We start from the raw sequence: 16,389 nt of genomic DNA, 5'->3' as shown, positions 1-16,389 counted from the left end.
CGTTCCGGGGAGCAATTTGGAACTATGCCCAAGGGCATATTCATCCTGTTTGAATTAACACTACCACTGCTGAATATCCCAAAGCAATACCCCAAAGAAATAGAAGGAAAAGGCCCTAGATATACCAAAGTATTTATAGCAGCCCTATTTGTAGGGGCAAACAATTAGAAATTGAGAGCTTGCTCATCAATTGGGGAATGCCTGAAACAATTGTGCTCTATGATTGTGAAAAAATAATATTGCACTAGAGAAAATGGATCATTTCAGAAAAATCTCAAAAGACAAAGTCTTTTGGAAAATGCAAAGTGACGTGAGAACAATCCAGACAATATAGTAAACAGTAATCACAATACAGTATGATGATCAAGTGGAAATTGCTTAACTATTCTCACCAATACAAGGATCCAAAAAAATTCTGAAGACTTAGGATGAAAAATGCTATCCACATACAGAATAATAACTGATCGACTGAATATGGACAGAAATATTCTTTTTTGAACATTGTTTTTTCAATTTTAAATCTGTTTCCTTTTGAAACATGGATAATATGGAAAGGTTTTGCATGACCATACATGTATAATCGATAAAAAATTGTCTTCTCAAGGAGAAAGGGAGGAAAAGAATTTGAAACTCGAATTTTTTTAAATTTGAAACTCGAATTTTTTAAATGAATTTTACAATTTTTGTTTATATGTAATTGAAAAAATGTAAGTTAAATGTACAAACATAAATAAATCAACTCAGCCCAATAAATAAGCAATGAATGAATGTACAAGTAAATGAATGAATGAATACATGGGCACCTGCCTTGGCTCTCTAGTTTATAGTGCCATCTATGGAGTTTCTCTGGAAGGTATGGTCATCAACTCAGTGGAACTAAAACATCCTTTTTATGGAAAGAAAGCTTTGAAAGATTTCTAGCCACATAATCTGCCTCTTTTTTCCCCACTTATGTGGCATAAGAATTATGGCTAATGGTGACAATCTTTGATAAATCAACAGGCATTTACAAAGCACTTAGGTTGCTTCAAGAACTGTTCTTAACCTTGGGGATCCAAAGGCACAAAATGACATTGTCAGCTCTCAAGGAATTTAAGGCCTCGGGGAGGAGAAAGTGGTGGGAAATGGAATAAATAAAATAAAATTCCAGACCTCTTAGAGGTGGGCATTGATTTGAATCTGGAAGGAAGTCATAGAAGCCATGAGGTGAAGGTCAGAAGAAAGAGTATTCCATAAATGGGAGAATGACAGACAGTAAAAAAAATAAAATAAAATAAAAAAAGCTTGGATTTGAGAGGTGAAATAAACTGAGCAAGAAACTGAAGAAAGTCAGTGTCCCTGAATGTTGACCATCTAGACAGGAGTAAAGGTTAAGACATCTGGAAATACATGAAATTTCTGTTGAAAGGTTTCCTTTTTTCAAAAATTGTGACATCAATTGACAAACATTTTAAAAACAAATTTTGTATTTGCCAATTATACGGAAAAGTTTTTAACAATTACTTTGAAAAATGTTGAGTTTCAAATTTTCTGTCCCCGTCCCACTCTTAAGATGGTAAGCACATTGATTTTGTTTATTCATGTGAGGTCATGTCAAACATGTTTTCATATTAGCTATATTATTAAAGAAAACACAAAATAATATGTTGACACTCAGTATTCTCCACAGGGCTGCTGTTAGAGGTAATATTTCTAAGTGGTTAATCCTTTCCTTAACTTCCTTTTGATTTATTTGGTGGTTAGGTTTATCTAGGTCCGAGAAGAGAAAGTTGAGGTCCCCACTAGTATACTTTTATTCCTTCTTCCTAACTTTTCCTTTCAGAATTTGAATACTAGTCCATTCATTGAATGTGTGTATATGTAAGTCTGTATAGCAATATATGTATGTATATAAATATAGACTAATATTACTACATTTTCTATGCTACATTTAGGAAGATTTAATTTCCCTGCCAATTCCTTTCAATTAGGACTATTTTTCCTTTGATTTCTTTGAGATCATGATTGTCATCCTTCTTTTTTTTTGCTTCAAATGAAACATCACAAATTCTAATTCCAGACCCTTATTTTAACACTGTGTATCTTTCCATTTCCAGTGTGTTTCTTGTTTAAGGGAAAAAAAGCCATATTCTTGGATTCTGGTTTCTATTTCATCCTGCTATTTTCTTCTGTTTTAGGGGTGAGTTAAACCCATTCACATGCCCAGTTATGATTCCTAACAGTACATTTATCTCCATCTTATATTTTTCTATTTGGACGAGTTAGGTGGCACAGAAGATAGCCACTAGCCCTGGAGTCAGGAGGACCTGAGTTCAAATCCCAAATCACACACTTAATTGCCTAACTGTCTCACCTTGAGCAAGTCACTGAACCCCACTATTCCTACTAAAAAAAAAGACTTAAGAACAAGGGGCAGTTAAGTGGCATAATGGGTACAGCACCAGCCCTGAAGTCAGAAGGACCTGAGTTCAAATACTGCCTCGGACACCTAATAATTACCTAGCAGAGCCACCTTGGCCAGGTCCCTTAAACCCATCGCAACACTACAAAAAATAATATAATAAGTAGAGGCAGAAGTCAACAAAGCAGCACAGTGGATAGAGCAACAGCCCTCCCTTAAGGAGGACCCGAGTTACAATCAAGATTAAGCTACTTAATAATTACCTGTGTCACCTTGGGCCAGTCACTTAACCCCAATGCCTTCACAAAAAAAAAAGAATGAAAGACAAAGGGGACACTTAAGTGGAACAGTGGATAGATCATCAGTCCTTCGGTCAGGAAGACTTGAGTTCAAATCTCACTCAGACACATTATTATTGCCTAGTTGTGTCACCTTGAGCAAGTTACTTAACTCCATTGCTTTACCAAAAGAAAAAATGAAAGGCAGGGGGCAGTTAAGTGGCACAGTGGATAGAGTCAGGGCCCTGGAGTCTGGAGGACCCGAGTTTAAATCCAGCTCCAGATTATTATTAATAAACTAGCTGGGTGACCTCGAGCAAGTGACTTAAACCCATTGCGTTACCAAAAAAAAAAAAAAAAAGAATTAAGGACAGGGGGCAGCTAAGTGGCACACTGGATAGAGCACCAGTCCTGGAGTCAGAAAGACCTGAGTTCAAATCCCAGTCTCAGACACTTAATAATTACCTAGCTGTGTGACCTTAAGCAAGTCACTTAATCCCTTTGCCTCCCACCCCAAAAGAATGAAAAACAGGGGGCAAATAAATGGCTGAGTGGATGGAGCGCCAACCATGGAGTCAGGAGGACCTGAATTCAAATCTGACCTCACACACTTAATAATTACCTAGCTGTGTGGCCTTGGGCAAGCCACTTAACCCCATTGCCTTAGGAAAAAAAAAGGAATGAAAGACAGGGGGGCAGTTAAGAGCCACAGTGGATAGAACATTACCTCTGGAGTCAGGAGGACCTGAGTTCAAATCCTGCCTCAGACACCTAATAATGGCCTAGCTCATTCGCCTTGGGGAAGTCCCTTAACCTGAATGCTTTTCTACAAAACAATAATGAAATCAGGGTGCATCAAAGAGGCACAGTTGTTTGAGGCAGGGATCTGGAGTCAGGAAGATCAGAGTTCAAATCCTGTTTCAGATCATTATTGATAAACTAGCTGGGTAACCGTGGGCAAGGCACTTAACTCCATGGCCTTAAAAAAAATGAAAGACAGGGGTCAGCTAAGTTGCACAATGGTTAGAGCACCAGCTGTCCTGTCATGAGGACCTGAGTTCAAAACCAACCTCACACACCTAGTAATTACCTAGCTGTGTGGCCTTGGGCAAGCCACTTAACCCCTTTGCCTTAACCAAAAAAAAAAAAAAAAAACCCCAAAAAAATGAAAAAGATGGGGCTGCTCCCTGGCAGAGTGGATAGAGCACTAGACCTGCACTCAGGAGGTCCTCAGTTCAAATCCAGGTTCAGATCATTATTGATAAACTATCTGGGTAACCTTGGGCAAGTCACTTAAGCCTACTGACTTACCAAAAAAAATAATTATAGTTTAAGACAGAGAGCAACTAAGTGGAACAGTGGATAGCGCCTGAACCCTGGAGTCAGGAGGACCTGAGTTCAAATCCCGTTTCACACACTTAATAATTACCTAGCTGTGTGACCTTCGGCAAGTCATTTACTCACATTGTCTTATTAAAAAAAAAATTAAGGAAAGACTGGGTGCAGCTAAGTGGCATTTTGGATAGAACATCAGCCCTGGAGTCAGGAGGACCTGAGTTCAAATATAGCCTCACACACTTAATAATGACCTAGCTATGTCACCTTGGGGAAGTCACTGAACACCTTTACCTCACCAAAAATAAAAAAAGAATGAAAAATGAGGGGCTGTTAAGTATCAAAGTTGACTGAGCCACAGCCCCAGAGTCAAAAGGACCTGAGTTCAAGTCCCACCTCTGACAATAATTGCCTACCAGTGTCACCTTGTGCAAATCATTTAAGCACACTGCTTCATCTGGAAAAAAAAATGAAAGGCAGGGGGGCAGCTAGGTGGTGCAGTGGATAGAGCATCTGCCCTGGAGTCAGGAGGACCTCAGTTCAAATCTTACCACACATTTATTAATAACCTAACTGTGTCACCTTGGGCAAGTCACTTAACCCCATTGAGTTACCTCCCCCCCAAAACATGGAAGGACAGTGGGCAACTAAGTGGCACAGTGGATAGAGCACCAGTCGTGGACTCAGGAGGACCTGAGTTCAAATCTTGCCTCACACACTTAACAATTACCTAGCTATGTCACTTTGGGCAAGTCACTTAACCCCATTATCTCATCCAAAATGAAAAAAGAATCAAAGACAGGGGCCAGCTAAGTGGAACGGTGGATAGAGCACTGGTACTGGAGTCAGGAGGACCTGAGTTCAAATCCTGCCTCAGTCACTTGATAATTGCCTAGCTGTGTCACCTTGGGCAAGTGATTTACCCACACTGCCTTATTAAAAAAGAAATAAGGAAAGACCAGGTGCAGCTAAGTGGCACAGCGGATATATCACCAGCCCTGGGATCACAAGACCCTGAGTTCAAATCTTACCCCAGACACTTATTAATACCCTAGCTGTGTCACCTTGGACAAGACCCTTAACCCCATTAACTTACCTCCCCCCCCCCAAAAGATGGAAGGACAGTGGGCATCTAAGTGGCACAGTGGATAGAGCACCAGTCGTGGAGTGAGCAGGAATCAAGCATTGGATTTAGAACTTGGGGTCACTCTTTCCCCCAGAAATGACAAAAGGATCAGAAGTTAGATAGAACCAAATCACATACCCCAATGAACAATATAGAAAGGGAACAGGTAGATCTGATTCTACCCTGCTACCCCATAGTGGTGACCTCCAGCTCCAACCTCACACTTCCCAAACTGGCAGGAATGGTGGAAGGGTGGAGGGAGAAGAAAGAGGAGATGTCCAGTATGCCTCCCTTTGTGCCACACAAAATAATATATTATACCTCTCTTATCACTACACAAGTTTCTTCAACCATTCCACAATAGATAGTGATTCAAGGATATATGTATTTTTGAGAGGAAGAAATCGAAATTATACATAACCCCATGGAAAATAATGCTCTAAATCGCTACATTGTTAGTGTTCGGTGTTATTAAGTGCAATCCAGAAGATAAAGAAACAAAAATTAAAGCTAGGTTGAAGTTCTGCCACGCACTTATCAGCCTGGCAAAGCCATCAAAAGCAAATGATAAAAGCTGGAGGAGCTGTACAAACCGAGTCTAGAGCAAGGTGATGGAGTGAAGATGCAGAAAGACACATTGTTGAGATATGGCTAATGTGGGGATTTATTTTGGTTTTCACAAGTTCTGACTATTTATTATGCTTTGCCCCATATTCTTACCACCCAGATGGCAAGAATATCAGAAGAAGATTTCTAATGACCTTCTGTTAAATGAACTAGTGTCTGAGTATGTCTTCTTAGGTTAGCCCTTATCAAACAAGAGAAGGCAATCTACTGTTCTCCCAGTCCATTATCAGATAGGTGGCTAAGCATGACTACAAGGTCTCTTCTCTGGAAGTATTGCACTGTTTCACTCCCTAACAAAATCACTGTAAGGTCTTTCTGGAAATAATGCACTGTTTCACTCCCTAGCAGAATCAGCAGCATGTCTGACTGGGACTGCAAGGCCCCTCTCCCCCTTCTAAGAATGGTCTAAGCGTATTAGTCCATCTTTATTTTAATGATGTTTAACCCTAAGAGGACATCACTAGGAATGTTAACTCTTAAGAGGGAGCATTCCACTCACTCAGATTTCATTGCTTCTAGAGAGACTAGTACATAAGTGGTCAAGGTATTTGATGCCCTCCTACATAGACTTCCTGTAACATATACTTTGAAATAAGCAAAATTTCATTATTTTTCATTTTTTTTTTAAAAAACAGTTATTTGATACTTTCTAGAAACCTTTTAATATTATGAACCAAATCCATCATGATGTATGGGTCTTCTGAAAACTAAGGAAAAACAACAAAAAAGGACGAAGCCAACAGATCTCATTTTGGAACCATAACGTCATCTACAAAAAAAAACACAAGAAATATACCGGTGATAAAATTTGGAGTAATTTTTCCAAAAAAAAGTTAATTATTTATTTGACACATTTACTTTTTTATTTTAATTTAGAAATCTGTCCTTTCCTCCTATCTACTCTGAAGGCAAAAATGTGATATCAATTATCCCTGCAAAATCATAGAAAACATATTTCTATATTAGCCATGTTACAAAAAAAAGGAAGAAAAATAAAGTGAAAAAATTATAGTTCAATCTGCACTCAAACTCTTTTTTCTTTCCCTGGAGGTGATAGCATTTGTTCAGCATAAGTCATTTGGAATTGTATTGCTGAGAATAGCTAAGTTATTTATAGTTGATCCTAGTACAATAAAGCTGTCACTGTGAATAATGTCTCCTGATCCTGCTCACTTCACTCAGCATCAGTTCATGCTAGTCTTTCTAAGTTTTTCTGAAAGCATCCTACTCACCATTTCTTATGCACAAGAGTATTCCATCACAATCACAGACCACAATTTGTCAGTCATTCCTTAACTGATGGACATCCCCTCAATTCCTAAGTCTCTTCCACTATATTTTTGTAAAAATACATTTTCTTTTTTAAAATAAAATCTCTTTGGGGTAGGACTAATAGTAGTATTGATGAATCTAAGGATATGCCTGGTTTTATAGCCCCGTGGGTATAGTTCCAAATTGCTGGTTAGAATGGTTGGATCAATTTATGATTTCACCAAGATTGCATTCATGTTCCAATTTTCACGATAAGCTCCAATATTTATCATTTTTCTTTTCTGTCATGTTAACCAATCTGATAGGTGTGAAGGAGTACCTCAGATTTTTTAAATTTGCATTTGTCTGATAAGGATTCAGAATATTTTTATGTCTTTAGATTTATTTTTCTGAAAACTGCCTTTTCACAAGTGTTGATCATTTATTATGCTTTGTCCCATATTCATATAAATTTGATTTAGTTCTCCATACATCATATACATATACATATATATATATATATATTTGATAAATGAAGTCTTTATCAGGAAACACTTGCTGTAAAATTCCCCCGACTCCATTTACTTCTTTCATTCTAATTTTAGCTGCACTAGTTTTCTTTTTAATTTAATGCAATCAAAGTTATTTATTTAACCTTCCATGATCCTCTTTATCTCATGTTTGATCATGAACTCTTCCCTTATCCATAGATCTGAAGGGTAAACTGTTCCATGCACTCCTAATTTGTTTATGGTATCACCCTTTATATCTAAATCATGTACCAAATATACATATATTTTGATGTTTTCTTGGTATATGGTATGAGATATTAGCCTATATGGTCTTTGTCAAACTGCTTTCCAGTTGTTCCAGCAGTTTTTGTCAAATAGTGAGTTGTTTCCCAAAAGTTTGGATCTTTGAATTTATCAAACATTAGATTACTACGGACATTTACAACTGTTTACATAATCTATTCCACATATCCACCACTCTATTTTTTAAACAAGTTTTTTTAATTGATTATCTAGGACTCTTCAAGTATATCATATCATCTAGTTTTTGATAAATTTTTAAAGTTTTGTTTCTTTATTGCCTATTTTAATTGTTTCCATTAATTTTTATTCACTTATTACTATTTTTAACGTTTCCAGTACAATTGTGAATTATAATGGTGATAAAGGGAATCCTTGTTTCACTTCTGATCTTATTGGAAAGTTCTAGCTTATCCTAATTGGAAATAATGCTTACTAATGGTTTTAGATATTATTTATCATTTTAAGAAAAATTCCTTTGATTCCTATACTTTCTAGTGTTGTCCATAGGATTGAGTGTTACACTTTATCAAGTTTTTTCTGCATCTACTGAGATAATCAGATGATTTCTATTGTTTTTGTTATTGATATGATCAATTATGCTAATGTTTTTTTCTAATATTGAACCAGTTCTGCTTTCCAAGTATAAATTTCCTATGGTCATGGGATATGATGTTTCCTGACATATTGCCGTAATCTCTTTCATGGTATTTTATTCAACATTTTTGCATCAAAATTCATTAGGGAAATTTGTCTATAGTTTTTTTTCTGCATTTTTCCTTTTCGTGATTTAAGTATCAGTATCACATTTATGTTGTAAAGAATTCTTAATTTATCTGTTTTCCCAAATAAGGTAAAAAAAGCAGGGCAGCTAGGTGACAACGTGGATAGTGTACTGGTCTTGGAGTCAGATGGATGGGACACTTCCTAGCAATGTGACTTTGGGCAAGACACTGAGCCGTGATTGCCTCATATCCAGGGCTATCTCCAGTTGTCCTGATTCATCTGGTCACTGGACTCAGATGGTTCTGGAGAGGAAAGTGAGGTTGGAGACTTGGCCCAGCACTCCCTCAATCAAATTCAATTCATAGGCTTGTCATGGCATCACCTCCCTAATGGCTTCTTCAAGAATGAAGGACAAACATCATCATTTTCCCAAATAGTTGATATAGTATTGGGGTGGCTAGGTGGCACAGTGAATAAAGCACTGGCCCTGGAGTCAGGAGTACCTGGGTTCAAATCTGGTCTCAGACATTTAATAATTACCTAGCTGTGTGGCCTTGGGCAAGCCACTTAACCCCATTTGCCTTGCAAAAACCTTAAAAAAAGAATTTAGGACAATCAACATCATTATTTTTCCAAATAGTTGATATAGTATTGGAATCAGCATTTCAAAAATTTAGTATCATTCACTTGTGAATCCATGGGGATTTTTTTTCATAGGGAGTTCATTGTTGGCTTGTTCGATTTCTTTTCCTAAGAGAGCATTACTTAAGTATTCTGTTTTTCTATTCTGTTAATCTGGGGCAATTTATGTTTTTGACATATTCATCCATTTCACTTAGATTGTTAAATTTATTGGAATATTATTGGGCAAAAAGGCTACTACTAATTGCTTTAATTTCATTTTCATTGGTGATCAATTCATCCTTGTCATTTTTGATACTGGCAATTTGATTTTCTCCTTTCTTTTTTTTTTTGATCCAATTAACCAATAGTTTATCTATTTTGTTGGGGGGTTTCCTAAAAACCAGCTCCTAGTTTTATTTCATAGTTCAATTATTTTCGTACTTTCAATTTTATTAATCTTGCTATTGATAATTCAGGATGTCCAATTTGGTGCTTAATTGGGAACTTTTAATTTGTGTCTTTTCTAGTTTTTAAGTTGCATGTCCAAGTCATTGATCTGTTCTTTCTCTATTTTATTGATGTAAGCATTTAGAGACATCCTTTAAAGTCAACATGTTTTCTCATTATCATTCTCTTTCATGAAATTGTTTCTATGATTTGTTCTTTGACCCACTCATTTCTCATAATTATCTTAGTCTCCAATTAATTTTTAATCTATATTTCCATGTCCCTTGAGTGAATGGCATTTTTGTTGGATTATGGTCTGAAAAGAGTGCTTTTAACAATTCTATTCTTCTGCATTTGATTGTGAAGCTTGTGTGCTCTAACTTTTGTGTAGGTGCCATGTACTGCTAAGTAAAAGGCATTTCTGTCCCATTCCCATGCAGTTTTCCCCAGAGGTCTATCATATGAACCTTTACTAAATTACTCTTCCTCTCCTTAACTTCTTTCTTGTTTATTTGTGGATGGATTTATGTTGTTCTTAGAAGGAAAAGTGGAGATTTCCCTCAGCAATGTTTTTCTGGATATTTCCTTCTGTAATTAATAGAACTTTTGTTTTAAGTATTTGGATGCTATGCCACCTGGTGCTTACATGTTTGTGTCATTCTTACTGCATTGTCTAAAGTCCTTTCCTTCCTCATTTCTTTTAATGAGGTCATTTTTTTTCTTTTGCTTTGTCTGAGATCATGATTGCTACCCCTTCATTTTTTTTAACTTCAGTTAAAGCATAATCAATTCTGTTCCATCCATTTTTCCTCTGTGTCTCTCTGCTTCAAGTGTGTTTCTTACAAATGATATATCATAGGATTCTGGTTTTTAATCCACTTTGTTATCTACTTTTCTTTTATAGGTACATTCATCCCATTCACACACATGGTTATGATTTCCAATTGTGCATTTCCTTCCATCCTGTGTTTTTACATACTTAATATTCTCTCTCTCTCTCTCTCCTTTCACCCTGTCTCTTCAAAAGTGTTTTGTTTCCGACCACTGCCTCCTCCAATCTGCTCTCCCTTCTATCAGGCCTATGACTTCTCTATAAAGGTTAAGAGATATTTCTGTACCCAACTGAACATGTATATTATTCCCTCTTTGAGCCAATGGAGCCAGTGAGATGAAGATTCCAGCATTACCTGCCACCCTCTCCCATCTTACCCTCTGCTGTAAAAAGTTCTTTCATGCTCTTTTATGTGAGATCATTTACCTCCATTCAACCTCTCCCTTTCCTCATCTTGCAGTACATTACTCTTTCTCAGCTCTTAATTTGATTTTATATTTTGGATATCATTCTACCATAGTCAACTCGCACCATGTAGACTTCTTCTAACTGCCCTAATAATGAGAAAGTTCTTAGGAGTTAGGCATCATCTTCCCATGCAAAAATGTAAACAACTTAACTTTAAAGAATCCTTTATGATTTCTCTTTCCTGTTTGTCTTTTTATTCTTTTGTATCTTGTATTTGAAAGTCAGATTTTCTATTCGGCACTGATCTTTTCATCAGGAATGCTTGAAAGTTCTCTATTTCAATGAATGTCCATTTTCCCTGAAGGATTATCCTGTTTTGCTAAGTAGTGATTCACAGCTTCAATCTTGGCTCCTTTACCCTACAGACTATCACATTCTATGCCCTCTGATTCTTTAATGCAGAAACTGCTAAATCTTGTTTTATTTTGACTGTGGTTCCATGATATTTGATTTGTTTTTATTTGGCTGCTTGCAGTATTTTCTCCGTTATCCAGGAACTCTGGAATTTAGCTAGGAGTTTTCATTTAGGGATCTCTTTCAGGAGATGATTGGTGGATCCTTTCAATTTCTATTTTGCCCTTTACTTCTAGAATATTAGGACAATTTTCTTTAATTTCTTGAAATGAACCATAATGTCCAGGCCCATTTTTTAAATCTTTGTGTTTAGGTAGTCCAGTAGTTTTTAAACAATCTCTCCTAGATCTATGCTCCAGGTCAATTGTTTTTTCCAATGAGACATTTCACATTTTCCCCTATTTTTTCATACTTTTGTTTTGTTGGTTGTTTCTTGACGTCTCATGGAGTCATTAGCCTCCATTTGCCCAATTCTAATTTTTAAAGAACACTTTTCTTCAGTGAGCATTTGTGCTTCCTTTTCCTTTTGGCTAATTCTACTTTTTAAAGAGTTGTTTTCTTCAGTGAGTGTTTGTGTCTCTTTTTCCATTTGGCCAATTTTTTTATTCTTTTTTAAGACTGTCTACTCTTCAGTGAATTTTTGTGCATCCTTTACCATTTGGCTTATTCTGTTTCTTAATGTGTTATTTTCTTCAGTATTTTTTGTGTGTGTCTTTACCAAGTTGTTGAATCAATTTTCATGATTTTCTTGCATCACTTTCATTTCTTTTCACAATTTTTCCTTTACCTCTCTTATTTGATTTTTAAAATTTTTTTTGAGCTTTTTCATAGACTGATACAGTTCTCTTTGAGGCTTTGAAAGTAGCTGTTTTGATTTTGTTTTCTTCTGAGATTGTGTTTTCATCTTCCCATAGTAACTTTCTATGGTCTGGTTCTTTTGTTGTTTTTGTTAGCTCATTTTTCCAATTTCTTTCTTTCTTTTATTTGCAAGGCATTGGGGTTAAGTGGCTTGCCCAAGGCCACACAGCTAGGTAATTATTAAGTGTCTGAGGCTGGATTTGAACTCAGGTCCTCCTGACTTCAGGGCCGGCGCTCTATCCACTGCGCCACCTAGCCACCCCCAGTCTATTTCTTGACTTTGAACTTTATGTCAAAGTTGGGCTCTGCTCCTGGGGTACAGTAGGTAGAGTCCCAAGCTTCAAGGTTTTCATCTTCTTGTTTCCAGAGTTAGTTTAAGGGGTCTTCATGTTCTCAATCTTTCAAAATATTATACTCTAAGTAATGAAGTGATCATTAGCACTCTTTTCTACCCTGGAACCATGTTTAGGATCCCTGCTCCTGCTAGTGTTCTTCTTCACTCTGGGACTGCAACCCAGGACAATGAAATAGTCTCCCTCTCAATGTCACCAGAAGGTGCCCTATAATTTCCTTTTGACCATTTGTCCAAGTCCTTCACCATATGTGGGCTGAAAGTTCCAGCAGCCACTGCCACCATGGATTCAGTCATTCCCAAGACCTGCTGCTGACTTGCCAGGCATGGTTTACGCTGATCTCTGATTTACTTTCACCTTAGTGTGACAAACCTTTTCTTTTGACTTTCCAAGTTATCTTGGACTGGAATATTGTTTCTCCCCATCCTTTTGGGGGGATGCCACAGCATAATTTGTTTTGAGGCATTATTTTAACATTGGAGTTGAATTTAGGAGAGTTCAGGAAAATCCTTGCTTTTTATCCAGTCATAGCTCAGCCCCCTCCTAACTGATAGTTAATGGGAAGCACACAGGTTAAGGCTGGAGAACTACAGGAAGCTGGCCACCTCCAGGGTTATCCCTAGTAGTCATTACCCTCTAAAGATCCAAATTAGCTATGCTGATGCATGTTGGGGGAGTGAGCACACAAGTAATGCTACAGAGAAAAACTAAAACAGCCTCTGATCTCATGCAAATTATAGCCTAACTTTGGGAGACAATATGTATGCATGTATGTATGTATGTATGTGGATACAAAGAGGTTGAGGAGAAGGCAATAGGATCTGGGATCTTGGGCTGGGGAGCTGAAAAGGCCTCAAACAAAATGTGGTCCTTGAGTTGAGCCTTGAAGGGAAGTAGTTATTCCAAAAGGCCAAGGTAAGGATGAAGTATGTTCTAGCTATTAAAACTGTTTTCTTAAAGGCCATCAATATCATGCTGACCAACAAATTCATTGGTTTCTTCTTTTTCCTGAGTCCTAATTCTCTTTGATCATTGTATAATTGTGTTCATGTCATATTAGAGACACTATAGGAGCTTGTTAAATAATTAAATTTGATTTTTACTTGAATCTACTTAAAAATGTTCAGTGGCTCCTCTTTGTTTTCCAAGTAAAATCCTCTTTAACCTAGTGCAGCCTTACATTTCCAGCCTTATCTTGTTAAAGATGGTGAAGAATCACTCTGACCCTTCCTCCCCCCACCCCCACCCCATGCAGGTGTGGAAAGAAAATAGAGATTTATTAAAAGAAGTTACAACAGAAAAGAAAGTGATAAGAAAATTAAGTAGAGATTCAGGAAAAGCTAAATGGATTGCTAATTAATCTTGGTAGGCCAGCTACCCAAAGTCTAGAAGGTAAGAGAAGGAGCCCCTACCAAAATCTCTTTAAATCTTCCCCCAGGGTCCATGGGAAGGGTTGGTGACCTGGGAGTGGTCCAAGTTCAGCTGTGGAGGCTTTGCTTTTTGGGGAGGGGTTTCTTATGAGTATCTTAGACATGTTTCCAGTGCCTGCCAGACCTGGTTGCACTGACCAAAAGAGGATGCAATCCAGATCAGATTGAAGGTCAGGCTGTGGCCTAAATTATACAGGTCAGCAAAGAGTATTTTTAACAGAGGGATAAAGGAAGAAGGAAGATTTCCTTCAACAGTGCAAACAAAAGATTTACAAAATTTGTCTTCAACTGATTTCAATACTCCCTATGCCCATGGTTCCCTGCATCCATCTCAGATAATTTCCCTCCATGCACTCTATGCTTTGACCAAATGAGGTTGTTTTCCCTCCTCCCAAATGATGAATTGCATTCTTCTGCCTCTAGGAGTTTTACCCTCAATTTGTAGTTTACAAATTGGGGTTCCAATCTGGGTTCTGGGAAAGTTATTTAACCTCTTTGTGCCTCAATTTATTCATTTGTAAATGAGGGGGTTGGACTACATGCATGATCCTTAAGATGCCTTTCAAGACTTAATATGAACCTATGAGAATTTACTCATGTTATTCTCTATCAATCACAGGTGGTACCTTGGATAGAAGGTCAGGCCTGGCGTAAGGAAAGGAAGAATCATCTTTGTGATTTCAAATCTGACTGTGTGACCCTAGGCAAGTCACTTCACCCTGTTTGTCTCAGTTTCTTCTATAAAATGAGCTGGAGAAGCAAGTGGCAAACCACTGTAGTATCCATGCAAAGACAACCCCAAATGGGGCATAAAGAAACCTGAATGGAAAATTCAGAAAAACCAAATTCCGGATGACCCTGTCTTTTGCCTGGATTACTGAAATCCTGGAATCTATCCTTTCAAACCCAACTGACTGAAATCGATTTCCTCTGAGAAGCCTTTCCTTATTGTCTATTTACCCCACCCCTCACCCCCAGTTTAACCAGTTACAACCCCTACTCTGACTTCATGTAATACTGTATTTTGCAACACTGTTAATGTGTATAGCTGCTAGATACTCAAGCTCCTCTAGGACAGAGGCATGTCTTATCAAAATTTCCTTCCAGTGCCTAGCAAATGTTGTGAACACAGTGGGCGTTTAATTTGTTACTACTGTATTTTTAACAGCAGAACTACTTTCCTCATTTTCTAATCTCTGGTCCCTTGGTTTCCATGCCTGGATCCTCCTGTCATTTCAAACTCAACATCTTCAATGAAATTCATTGTCTTCTTTCTCAGTCTCCCTCTCCTGACTTGCCCATTTTTGTTGAGGATGTACCTTTGTCCTAGTCACTGAGATTCAAAATTCAACCCTCATTTTATCTATTGATCTGTTCACCCACTCAACCAACTTTCATCCACTTAGTCCTCTTTGTGTGACAAGTCATGCACTCCTTTGTATTGGTGAGTATGTGTATCCAAGTCTTTTGTAGGGTTGTGCCAGGTGGGTCTGGGCATCTCTAATGTTAATGACAATGGGTGGGGTTGGACCTTGTACCACATTTGTTTTCTATGTCAGAGTTCTCTAGCATATTCCTGCCCTTTGCCCTGAGATCAGGGCCTGGAGCACTGTAATTAGAATCCAGAAACAGTCCAATTCTGCTTACTAGCTAGGTGACTTGGGGTAAGTCACTTTATCTCTCTACAGGTTCATTTTCTCATCTAAATAACACCAACTTCCAGGGTTGCCATAAAGATCAAATGAGAAAACGTCTGTACGAATCTTTGCAAAACTTAAATAAAGTACAAAAATATCCCTGATTATTTCTCTCAGCTCCCCTGCACTAGTTTCTTCTCAGTAGTTATTTCTTTAACTAACAGCATTCCTCTCTTCCAAACAGGGTAAATGGAGACAGGGTAGGGGATAGAGCAATTTTTTTTTAAATTTTTGAGTCAGTGGCCTAAGAGATTTGTTGTGGTTCAATCATGTCTGACTTTCATGACCCCATTTGGGGTCTCCTGAGCAAAGATAATGGAGTGGCATTTGCTATTTTCTTCTCCAGCTCATTTTACAAATGAGGCAAACAGGGTGAAGTGGCTTGCCCAGGGTCACACAGCTAATGAGTGACTAAGGCTGGATATAAACTCTTGACTACAAACTCCGGGTTACCTCACTGCCCCTAAGAAATTGTTTCCAGTCAAAAACATCACCCTGCTTTGTCCAAAACAAATGAAAACTAGGCAAAAGGGAGTAACCAGATCATAGCCTTCTCTGACAAAGACAATTTCTCTCCTACTAAGTGTTTCACAATGAATTCTCGGAGAATGGCATGGACCAGATTTCATAATGTTCATCAATGTTCTACCTGGAAAGTAAACACAATTTAAAGGCAGGTGAGAACAAGGTGACTGATACTGTCTTGCATCCATAGCCACCTGGTGATACCACCTTTGTTTTTCCAGGTCCATGCCCAGGACCTCGAATGA

The sequence above is a fragment of the Macrotis lagotis genome, chromosome X, assembly GCF_037893015.1.
Source record: "Macrotis lagotis isolate mMagLag1 chromosome X, bilby.v1.9.chrom.fasta, whole genome shotgun sequence".
Lineage (NCBI taxonomy): Eukaryota > Metazoa > Chordata > Mammalia > Peramelemorphia > Peramelidae > Macrotis > Macrotis lagotis.
This window is presented reverse-complemented; position numbering follows the sequence as displayed.